This window comes from Notolepis coatsorum (assembly GCF_963971535.1).
Source record: "Notolepis coatsorum genome assembly, chromosome: 5".
In the NCBI taxonomy this organism is placed as follows: Eukaryota; Metazoa; Chordata; class Actinopteri; order Aulopiformes; family Paralepididae; genus Notolepis; species Notolepis coatsorum.
In genome coordinates this window covers 33,701,391-33,714,142 of record NC_140169.1, presented here as the reverse complement: position 1 = coordinate 33,714,142, position 12,752 = coordinate 33,701,391, and the positions used below count along the sequence as shown (strand labels likewise).

The 12,752-nt window shown below is 45.3% G+C and overlaps 1 pseudogene across 1 annotated transcript in view; it reads right to left on the bottom strand.

Annotated features, from left to right (window-relative positions):
• Positions 1–12,252, bottom strand: part of LOC311228800 (neuroligin-4, X-linked-like) — a 221,731-nt pseudogene extending 209,479 nt beyond the window's left edge. The window contains exon 1 of the transcript in view: positions 11,834–12,252. The product of the transcript in view is annotated as a neuroligin-4, X-linked-like (transcript). The remainder of the gene's footprint in view (positions 1–11,833) is intronic.
• Positions 12,253–12,752: the final 500 nt, after the last annotated feature.

Genomic DNA, 12,752 nt, shown 5'->3' with positions numbered 1-12,752 from the left:
AGCATGTCCGCCGTGTGCTGGAGCGCCTCCTCCACAATCGGCTCTTCGTCAAGGCGGAGAAGTGCCGTTTCCACTCCGACTCCGTCGACTACCTGGGCTTCATCGTTGAGAAGGGCTTGACCCGAGCGGATCCTCGCAAGATCCAAGCTGTGGAGGATTGGCCTGAACCCACCACTCGGAAGGAGTTACAGAGTTTCCTCGGGTTCGCCAACTTCTACCAAAGGTTCATCCGGAACTACAGTCAAGTGGCGGAGCCACTTACCAAGCTGACCTCCCCCGCTCTGCCGTTCGACTGGTCCCCAGCGGCATGTGCTGCGTTCCGCTCCCTCAAGAAGAGGTTCACTTCCGCCCCTATCCTGCTCCACCCTGACCCCAAGAGACAGTTCATTGTGGAGGTGGACGCCTCGGATACTGGACTGGGCGCTGTCCTATCCCAACGTTCTCTTTCTGACCAGAAGGTACATCCTTGCGCCTTCTACTCGCGTCGTTTCCTCCCTGCCGAGAGGAACTACGACACCGGCAATCGGGAGCTGCTGGCGGTCGTGGCTGCGTTGGAAGAGTGGCGTCATTGGCTAGAGGGGGCCGAGGAGCCTTTTACCATCTGGACGGACCACAAGAACCTGACGTTCATCCGCGCTTCCAGGCGCCTCAACGGTCGGCAGGCGAGATGGGCCAGTTTCCTCAGTCGGTTCGACTTCTCGCTGACCTTCCGCCCGGTTCCCGCAACACGAAGGCCGACTCCCTGTCCCGGTTACACTCCAAGGGGGCTCCACCCTCTGAGGACCCTACTCCCATCCTCCAGGAGGCCCGAGTGGTTGGAGCCATCACCTTGGGCATCGAGGGTGTGGTTAGACGTGCCCTACGCTTCCAGCGTGCTCCAAGCAACGTTCCTATTCATCGTCTCTTCGTCCCCGACTCTGTCCGGTCCCGGGTACTGCTTTGGGGCCATACCAGCCGGTTCGCCTGCCACCCTGGCGTCCATCGCACGTTCTCCTTCCTGGCTCGTCGTTTCTGGTGGCCCACCATGCGGAACGACGTCAAGGAGTTCGTATTGGCCTGCGCGGTCTGTGCCCGCAGCAAGGCCTCACACCAGGCACCCTCCGGGCTCTTACAGCCACTTCCCGTTCCAAGCCGTCCTTGGTCACATGTGGCGCTAGACTTCGTCACAGGTCTTCCCTCCTCCCAGGGGAACACTTGCCTTCTGACCGTGGTGGATCGATTCAGCAAGGGGGTTCACCTCGTGGCCCTTTCCAAGCTTCCCTCGGCGGCCGAGACGGCGGACCTCCTGACTCACCACGTGTTCCGCCTTCATGGGTTTCCCCAGGACATCGTCTCTGACCGGGGGCCCCAGTTCACCTCCCAGGTATGGCGGGCCTTTTGCAAGGGATTGTGGGCGACGGTCAGTCTTTCCTCTGGTTATCATCCCCAGACTAACGGACAGACGGAGAGGATGAACCAGAGCGTGGAGTCTGCTCTTCGGTGTGTGGCAGCCGAGAGACCGGCATCCTGGAGCCGTTTCCTTCCCTGGGTTGAATACTCCATCAATTCAATGGTCAGTTCCGCCACCGGCCTCTCACCATTTGAGGTTTCCCTGGGCTACCAACCCCCTCTTTTCCCCGCACAGGAGGCGGAAGTGGCAGTTCCCTCCGTGCAGGACCACCTCGACCGCTGCCGACGAGTTTGGGAGATCACCAGGACCGCGCTGCTCCGGACATCTGAGCGCGCCTGTCGTGGTGCCGACCGGCGCCGGGTTCCTGCGCCGACTTACCTCCCTGGGCAGAGGGTGTGGCTCTCCGCAAGGGACCTCCCGCTTCGGTCCTCGGCCAAGAAGCTCAACCCCCGTTTCGTCGGACCTTTCGAGGTCCTGAAGGTACTCAGTCCGGCGGCCCTACGCCTGAAACTTCCTGCGTCCATGCACATTCACCCTGTGTTCCATGTCTCCCGGGTTAAGCCCGTCTCCCTCAGTCCCCTTATGCCTCCAGCTCCTGATCCTCCGCCTCCCGTGTTGGTGGATGGTCACCCCCAGTGGCAGGTCCGCCGGTTGATGGGCGTTCGTCGGCGGGGCCGGGGGTTCCAATACCTGGTGGACTGGGAGGGTTACGGCCCTGAGGAGCGTAGCTGGGTCTCCCGGCAGCTCATCGTGGATCCCGGCTTGATCACTGACTTCCATCGTGCCCATCCTGACGAGCCGGGTCGGCCTGGTCGCCGGGTGGCTCCCGTGGAGGGGGGGGTACTGTGAGGTTTTTGTCCTTTGCTCACTTACTCGCTCTGTTCCTTTAAGCCTACTCGCTCTGTTTTCATTTGTTTTCTGTTAATCATTTCATTCCCCTATTTACACGCTTCTTCCCAGAGACGTCGTTGATTGGTTCTCCCCCGTCCACACGCTTATCAATCACATCCCTCAGCTGTCACTGCTTGTCAATTAAGCATTCCCGTATTATTTATACCCCGTTTCCCCATTCAAGTTTTGTTGGATCGTTTTGATATTTGAGTTGCATTCGCCGTTCCTGCTGCCTGCTGTTGTTTCCCTGTGCTTTACCTCCAGGATATTCAAGAAGCATTCCTCTTGGACACCCTTTCCCCGAGGCGACGCGCTCGCTCCATTCTGTTCCAACGCTCTTTACGCACAACGCCTGGGTGAGTTTTTTATGACTGTCTTTGATCCAATTCCGTTTTTCGTGTGTTATATAACACTGAAGATTTCCAGCTTTTTATCAGACAGTCACTCACCCAGCGTTTAGCCTTTTTTGGATTGTTTCATTGGGATAATATTTTGGCCTAACATCTCCCACTGTGTGTTTACACACCGAAGATATTATCACATTGGATTTGTATTTTGGGACTTCGCTCACAGTGTTTTTTTGCACCGAAGATATCTATCACTTGGGATTGTGTTTGGAACGTTACTCACAGTGTGTATTTACACCGAAGATTCAGTCACTTGGATAACTCTGTTTTCGGGTACAAGTCACCTCTCCTGTTCACCTGCTCTGTTTCCACCTGCACTCTGAGTTAACTCGCTCCCTCTCTCTCTCTCGGTCCCGCAACCACCTCGGAGATTCTGCCGAGAGAAGTCTGCAGAGCGGCTCTGACGTCAGCGTCTGCTTCCCCTGACTACCATCCCGGGAGAAGCTGCAGGGCAGCAACATTCATCCTTGCTTGTATTCCAGTCTTTGTTTGAACTCTTCCAAGTCTGTGCTGTTTATTTAGTCTTAATAAACAAGCCCTTGTTTTTGGCAACTCTGAATCCTACTCTCTTGTGTCGTTGCGTTTGGGGTCGGTGTCAAACCATAACAAAAACTTTATTAACAGACCGCAGAATGGGCACAACTCGGCACGGGCTGAGATATGAGCGAGTAATGCTTGCTATCTATGTCGTCCTCGGACGTTGCTATGTTCGGGTAAATACGCTGATGTTATTGAACGTGTAACTATATAACGTTAATGCCACAAAACGAATGCCTTTGTTAATAATAAGTAGTAACTTTGATGCAGTAGTGTGTGTGGGGGCGGCGTTGTTCAAAAGTTTGAACGTGTGGACCAGATTGACGCGACACAATCCTCTTGGGCAAAACATCACGATACGTTAAAAAAGTGTATCGTTAATGAACTGTACCCGATATTTATATAATATCGTCATATCGCCCAGCCCTAGTGTGTGTGTGTGTGTGTGCGTGTGTGTGTGCGTGCGTACGTGCGTGCGTGTGTGTGTGTGTTTATGTGTGTACTTTCATCCTCTAACTTTCTTTATCCTTTGGGTATGTAGTGTGTATTTTGATGCCTGTGAGATACAACAGATGCCTCCAGCGTGTTATGTAAGGGATAATGTATAGCTACGAGGTCATTGTCGCAAAATAATTGACCGACACGGAGTTTAGAAAACCGAGGCGCCTCGCCGAGGTGTTCTAAACGTCGGTGAAGCAGTGGCGGCCACCACTGGGGGGCGCTAGGGCGCCGCCCCCCCTTCAGGCCCTGCCTGGTTATATGAGAGTAGAACAAGAAAAGGTATCTTTTTGTTTTTTGTTTTATAGCCCTATAAATAATATAAACATGTTTAAAATGAATAATATTTACTCATTTTAAGTATGTTTGTATTTCCAATGCACAATATAACGTTATTATCGCAATTAAAAAACACTCGTTTTCCAGAGCAGGAAGTGACATCACGTTTTTTTTTTTTTTTTTTTTTTTTTTGTATTTCTCGGCCCGGGCTATACGCGATAGCGCTCTGAGTGCGCGTCACAGTTTGATCGCTGTATCCGTCACAGCCAATCAGTGCATAACGCGTTGTGCGTTTAAATATGACTATTATGTTGGAATCCGGGCGCGATTTGAAACGGTCTAGCCAGTAGCGTCAAGAATATCTGTAGCCGCATTTCGCGGAGACGCTCTCTGATTGGCCGACGCCAGTATTTTTTTCCGTGGCAGAATTTCACAGAGACGATCTCTGATTGGCCGAATCCAATTTCTAATGTTCCAATTCTAGCTTCTAGCTTCCTAGGTTGGTCTAGGTTGTTTGTCTTAGAGCGTGCCGTGACTGCAAGTTCTTTAGACTGTTAAGCTTAGGCACTCTTTCAAAGTTGGTTAAGGTTAGAGTTTGTCTTAGAGCATGGCGATAGAACGCCAGGTAGTTTGCAGTCTGTTCGAGCGGAAATGGACAAAGGAATGTACTTGTTGAGTGTTGTGCTAACGAGCTAACACTTGGCTAACAAGCTATATGGCGGATTATACACGTTTATCAAGCTCTCCTGCCCTGGACGTTTCAACTAAACAGTGAGTCTCTCTCTCTCTCTCTCTCTCTCTCTCTCTCTCTCTCTCTCTCTCTCTCTCTCTCTCTCTCTCTCTCTCTCTCTCTCTCTCTCTGTGCTTAACGTTAACGTTTGTAAATAGTTTTTTTTAGGAGCAGTACTGTAGGCTACTGCTGGCCATTCATGAAGCGAGACATTGCTGATTGTTTATTTATTTTATAACACAAGACTATGACTACCAACTGCCTAGCCAGCCGTGTATCAATCTTGGATGCAATAATAACGTTACTTACCACACTGACTATGTCGATGGCTCATTGATTTAACTACTGCAGCTCTCTCGGATTGAAAATACGTGGATTATGGCTTGTTCAATATCGTCTATGTTTGAATGAATGAATGAATGAGAACTTTATTAACAGATTGCAGAATGGGTACAATACAGTACGGCTCAATACACACAATTGTTAAGGGGATGCAGACCAGAGAAAGACGTTTGTCTTGTTTACATCAGGGTCCCAGATTTTCGATTCATATCGATAGTTTAATAGCTAGCCTTGGCTCGTTTAACAATATGCAAAATATGTGTACAGCCCTGTACTCATACTGAAGTTATTCTTGGTATATAATAGGTCTGATTGTGTAACGAATCGATTCCACGTCGCGCTGTGTGTGAGAGAGAGAAGGAGAGAGGGAGAGATCTGCCTGTGTTTGGAGACGGGCGAGTTTTGTTTCTAACTTTTCTATTTATATTGTGTTTCAAGTTGTGAATTAGAGTCTAGACTATACTTTATTTGACTGGTTGTGTGTTGTTGTAGTAACAGCTGAGCGACTCGTTCATAAGAGCCGATTCATTGCCGTGAGCGTGAGTCGAATCGCTCACGTCTTGCCATGAGTCTTGCGTGGTACAGTACTGTACTGTACATGTTTGCAAAATATTTGGTATAGCGCCCCTAGTGGCGAAGTACCCACCGGCCGCCACTGCGGTGAAGGTCAATTATTTTGCGACAATGACCGAGTATAGGCTATACATTATCCCGCTTATTACATGGCTAACTTACTAACAATATACCTAATTCATTTTACACCATCGACAAGACGAGATCAAATGCAGACGCAGTTCTGTTCTGTCGCTCCGCGCTGTCATCGCCGGCAGCTTCGCCGGCAGCCGGCAGGTGTGTCTGATTGGCTGCACTGATGCAGTGTGTGTCAGTGGGCTTGATTGCTACAGCTGCGAACAGCGGTCATTATTGCTCGGCAGAGGTCCGTTATCGAGTAATAATGGACCTCTGACGAGCGCTATTGACCAATCAAAATCAAGCATTTCGGCTAATGTTAAAACGCCATGTAATAAACTAAATTAATTTGAACTTTACATGGTTACTATGTCTAATATCAAAATATTTGTCAGTAATCTTACCTTTTTATTAATAGTTGTAAGGTGTACATAATTGGGTTATTTACATGTTTATGCTGTTATTACATATGAAAATAACACAAGTATGTATTGTACACCATATAACTATTAATAAAAAGGTTAAATTACTGACAAAGATTTGTATATTAGACATAGTAACCATGTAAAGTTCAAATTAATTTAGTGTAACATGCTAGAGCAGGGGTTCCCAAACCTTTTCAGCTCGACACCCAAAAGAAAAATTTGGTGTTTCCCCGGGACCCAAACTTACAAAAATACATCATGAATTGCCATAACATACATTTATAAACTACTGATAAAGAACACAACAAACCATGAATTTCAAATGTATATGAAATGTATTTATTTAATTATAAAAGTACATCACAGCAATAATCAGAGTGTAATGTTAAGTTGCTCACCACCTCATAACATATGTACATACAATTTTGTAACACTTTTAAATGAACAAACATGTTCTACTCACCTTTCTATTTCTCACCCCTTTTTCAACTCTCCATTTCTTACCCCCCTCCCTCCGTCCCTCAACCTTAAACCCCAACATTGAGCAACATTCTGATTAATTTATACTGACTTATTAAAAAATTCTACTGACCTGACATCATGCTAGAAGGTATAATATTTCATCTATGGCACAATGAAATCTAATGAGAGGTATGTGGCTGGTTGAAGTTTTCAACCAGCAGATCTATTCTGGGCTTGGTTTTTGAAAGTGCTATTCTGAGGTCATGCTGAGCATTTAGGTCGCTTTCACATATAGTTTTGGTGGACTCGGTGCGGTTCTGGTGGTGAAGTTGCAACATTGTTGCATTCTTCATTTGGTTCGCCTGCGTTCACATAACAATCTGTCAGGCGCACCAAACTATCTGAACAATGTCACACGGTCGAAAAGGGCGCTCGTCTATTGGACAGTGGAAATGTGTGTGTGGCTGCGAGCCCTTGTGTGTGTGCGCGCGCGCGCGTGTGTGTGTGTCTGTGTGTGTGTGGACTGCGAGCCCTGGCTCCAGATCAGCGGAGGCAAGTTGTTCTATTGAAGCCGATTACCACCATCCTCTCGCTAAACAACTTGTACACCACGTTGTTATATATATATATAATAATAACAATATAATAAGCCGTTAGATAGATAGATAGATAGATAGATAGATAGATAGATAGATAGATAGATAGATAGAGAGAGAGAGAGAGAGAGAGAGAGAGAGAGAGAGAGAGAGAGAGAGAGAGAGAGAGAGAGAGAGAGATAGAGAGATAGATAGATAGATAGATAGATAGATAGATAGATAGATAGATAGATAGATAGATAGATAGATAGATAGATAGATAGATAGATAGATAGATAGATAGATAGATAGATAGATAGATAGATAGATAGATAGATAGATAGATAGATAGATAGATAGATAGATAGATAGATAGATAGATAGATAGATAGATAGATAGATAGATAGAGAGATAGAGAGATAGATAGAGAGATAGATAGATGCAGTGTGCTTGTTTTGCATTGAATGCTGCGAGCAGTGGTAATAATTAGCACTTCCTATATTTGGTTCGTGTTTGGTTCGATGAAGCAAACCGAGACCTACGTTTTCAGGCGGACCAGAGTTCGCCTGCTTGGTCCGCGGACCGAGTTCGACGCGCATTCACACAAACCCGAAAAACCGGACTATCGAATTCTGGTCCGATAATCCGGACCAAACAGCCCCTGTGTGAAAGCGACCTTAGTCTGTTTCTGTATTCGGTTTTCAGGTATGCTAGAGTAGAAAAACCAGATTCACATAAGTATGTGGTGCCAAACTGAATCAACACATCTACAGCTTTTTTAAAAAAAAATTTATATTTTTTTAAGAATGGATAATTTCTTTTTAATAAAAAAAATAATTATTGGTGACCGAATACAAACGGGTCCGCAACCCATTTTTGGGTCATGACCCTAAGTTAGGGAAACGCTGCGCTAGAGGCATCTGTTGTATCTCACCCTCACCAACTGTGTGTGTGTGTGTGTGTGTGTGTGTGTGTGTGCGTGCGTGCGTGCGTGCGTGCCTGTCTGTCTGTCTGTCTGTCTGTCTGTCTGTCTGTCTGTCTGTCTGTCTGTCTGTCTGTCTGCCTGTCTGTCTGTCTGTCTGTCTGTCTGTCTGTCTGTCTGTCTGTCTGTCTGTCTGTCTGTCTGTCTGTCTGTCTGTCTGTCTGTCTGTCTGTCTGTCTGTCTGTCTGTCTGTCTGTCTGTCTGTCTGTCTGTCTGTACATTTGTGTGTATGTGTGTGTCTAAAGAGAGTCCTTCCACTCTTCTCACCTGCCTATACATGTGTAGATAGATATTGAGGCTCTGTGTGTGTAGCTACACATAATGTACAAAGGAATAAGGAATGTAATCCTGGACAGAACAACGGGACAAACTACAATATTATTTGCATTTGTTAGCCATGCTAGCAATCTAAACAATCAATCTATGCCAAAGTTAGATATGTAAAAGGTGAAAGACTCACACTCGCAGTCATGCTGATTTGGCAAAATGACATCCAGACATTTACGTTTGAAACAACTTTTAGTCAGGGGAGTGCCATGGATTCTCTATAGAGCTCCATTGTACTTTTAGTCAGGTGAGTGACATGGATTCTCTATAGAGCTCCATTGTACTTTTAGTCCCTGGGTGCTCCCCGTATCCTTTACCATCTTTCCCAATTCATTGTCTATTTCATTGTCTAATTAATCCAGAACGTATCACATTTCCCCCCTGTAGAGGGAGAGCTTCTATGTACTTCCCTGAAATCTGAGTTGCATGTGTGATGTCACTACTGTCACTAAAAGCTGAGTAGGTAGTGACTCGTCTTGAAAGAATATAAGCTGCCGGCTTGGAATTCCTGGTAAATATCAATGGGTGCTTGTTGGCAATTAGCATATTGATAGATCCTTGCATCTCAATGAGGGTAAAGGTGTAGAGATGCTGCTAAGACATTTCCAGTTGTTTATTGAACAATTTGATGAAAAGAAAACATTTTCATACAAATTATTTAATCTAGATTCTTTTTTTTGTCGTTTTAGATGCATGGGATCTTTATTGACTGGGCATGAAAAGCTCTTGAGACGTGTGAGAAACGTCCAGAGCTGAGACACACGTCCACCACAGAGCTGAGACACACGTCCACCACAGATCTGAGACACACGTCCACCACAGATCTGAGACACACGTCCACCACAGAGCTGAGACACAGATAGATAGATAGAGATAGAGATAGAGATAGAGATAGAGATATAGATAGAGATATAGATAGATAGATAGATAGATAGATAGATAGATAGATAGATAGATAGATAGATAGATAGATAGATAGATAGATAGATAGATAGATAGATAGATAGATAGATAGATAGATAGATAGATAGATAGATAGATAGATAGATAGATAGATAGATAGATAGATAGATAGATAGATAGATAGATAGATAGATAGATAGATAGATAGATAGATAGATAGATAGATAGATAGATAGATAGATAGATAGATAGATAGATAGATAGATAGATAGATAGATAGATAGATAGATAGATAGATAGATAGATAGATAGATAGATAGATAGATAGATAGATAGATAGATAGATAGATAGATAGATAGATAGATAGATAGATAGATAGATAGATAGATAGATAGATAGATAGATAGATAGATAGATAGATAGATAGATAGATAGATAGATAGATAGATAGATAGATAGATAGATAGATAGATAGATAGATAGATAGATAGATAGATAGATAGATAGATAGATAGATAGATAGATAGATAGATAGATAGATAGATAGATAGATAGATAGATAGATAGATAGATAGATAGATAGATAGATAGATAGATAGATAGATAGATAGATAGATAGATAGATAGATAGATAGATAGATAGATAGATAGATAGATAGATAGATAGATAGATAGATAGATAGATAGATAGATAGATAGATAGATAGATAGATAGATAGATAGATAGATAGATAGATAGATAGATAGATAGATAGATAGATAGATAGATAGATAGATAGATAGATAGATAGATAGATAGATAGATAGATAGATAGATAGATAGATAGATAGATAGATAGATAGATAGATAGATAGATAGATAGATAGATAGATAGATAGATAGATAGATAGATAGATAGATAGATAGATAGATAGATAGATAGATAGATAGATAGATAGATAGATAGATAGATAGATAGATAGATAGATAGATAGATAGATAGATAGATAGATAGATAGATAGATAGATAGATAGATAGATAGATAGATAGATAGATAGATAGATAGATAGATAGATAGATAGATAGATCGATCGATCGATCGATCGATCGATCGATCGATCACAACCCCCAGTGGTACCATCTGTTGGCTCTCTTTCAGGATAACATCCAACCTGATGCTTCAGCCAGAAATAATTACGGCCCATTCACTAGTATGTAAAAATGCTTTGCTTAACCTCACTCCATCATGTGTGATCCCCTGGGTCACAGCAGAGTGACATGGCAGAGTGACATGGCAGAGTCAAGCAGCCTAAAGTCCTCCCCAGGGGTCACAGGGTCACACAGGTCATCTAAGATACCAGCTGTTGGCTCTCGTTCAGGATCGTTTACAACCTGCTGCTTCAGCTGGACTTATTTGCGGCCCCTTCGCTGTGATGCTACGATGATCCAGCGGCATACAAGGTGGAATCCATGTAAATTAACCCTTATCAAAATGTGGATAATGATTATGTAATTCTATGGTGACCGTGGCCACTTCAGTGTTTCTGTTGTGTGTGTGTATGCGTGTGTGTGTGTGTGTGTATGCGTGTGTGTGTGTGTGTGTGTGTGTTTGTGTCTCTCTCTCTTTCTGTCTGTGTCTAAGAAGGAACATTTGAAGGTTTTTCACAGTCTTGTGGAAATGTTTATGAATTATTTCACTGATACCAAACATTGTTAGAGTAGTGTTTGTGTCTCTCTGTCTTTCTGTCTGTGTGAGTGTGTGTGTGGGTGGGGGTACGTCGTGTGTGTGTGTGTGTGTGTGTGTGCGTGTGTGTGTGTGTGTGTGCGTGTGTGTGTGTGTGTGTGTGTGTGTGTGTGTGTGTGTGTGTGTGTGTGTGTGTGTGTGTGTGTGTGTGTGTGTGTGTGTGTGTGTGTGTGTTAAGGCTGTCCCCGACGCGTGTTTTTGGGATTCGAACTTCGTCAGGGTTTTTCGAACGAACGTTCGACCCTTCGTTTTTAATTAAAAAAAATAATAATATTTTTTTTTTCTAAATAATTTCTTATTTTTTTTATATAAATATCCTCAAACTAAATCCTCAATTTGAATAAAGTGATTAATCTGATTAAATGAGTCTTTCTTTTTTATTAAATCAACTTTCTTTAATGAATATAACTTAGCAGTTTTTTTTAATACTATAATATTAGTGTAGCCTAATCTTTATCTGCAACTGTGAAGAAAAACCCCATTGGTTTAAACAGAATGAATAGACACATAAAATAAATATATATTTCTTTTTTATTAAAAATAAAAAATTCAAATTTTTAGAATTCGAATGTTAACATAACGAATGAACGTTCGAACGTTCGAACATTCGGGCTCAGCCTTAGTGTGTGTGTGTATCCACGCATGCCCACAAACACACGTGAACTCACCCTCCTCCGTGGGCACGTAGACGTTGAGGTAGAGACAGTCCTCGCTCTGGTGAGTGAGGTACGTCGCCGCGATGTCCAGGTTGGCCGTGAGCCAGGACGGCATCATATCTCCCAGCATGCTCCTCTCGTCCAGCGACTGCGGGCACACAGGGGCGAACTGCGTAACGTTCCGGATCCCCGGCCAGGGCAGCGGGGGCTCAGGGGCCTGGAAGCGACGGTCCCCCGTGGGGGGTCTGGCGTAGGGGACCCCCAGGTACTGGATGACGGGGCCCAGGAGGTCGGAGGGCAGCGGGGTGAGGACTCCGCGGATACGGCCCTGCACCGTGGACACGACCGGCGCGCTCTGCTGCGCCGCGGAGGAGGAGAGGAGGAGGGGAGAGGAGGAGGAGGAAGAGCAGTGGGAGAGGGAGAGAGGAGAGGGAGAGGAGGCTGTGAGGGGAGGAGAGGGGGGGAGACAGAGAAGGGGCGAGGGGGGCGGGCATTGTTCTGGTCCTGGTGGCAGACATCGTGGTCTGTTTGGGGGGGGGGGTGAGGAGCATGGAGAGAGGATGGGAGGTTAGGGGCAGGGAGGGATGAGGTTAGGGGCTTAGGAGCAGGGAGAGAGGAGGTTAGGGGCTTAGGAATTTAGGGGTTTAGGAGCAGGGAGAGAGGAGGTTAGGGGCTTAGGAAGTTAGGGGCTTAGGAGCAGGGAGAGAGGAGGTTAGGGGCTTAGGAAGTTAGGGGCTTAGGAGCAGGGAGAGAGGAGGTTAGGGGCTTAGGAAGTTAGGGGCTTAGGAGCAGGGAGAGAGGAGGTTAGGGCTTAGGAGCAGGGAGAGAGGAGGTTAGGGGCTTAGGAAGTTAGGGGCTTAGGAGCAGGGAGAGAGGAGGTTAGGGGCTTAGGAAGTTAGGGGCTTAGGAGCAGGGAGAGAGGAGGTTAGGG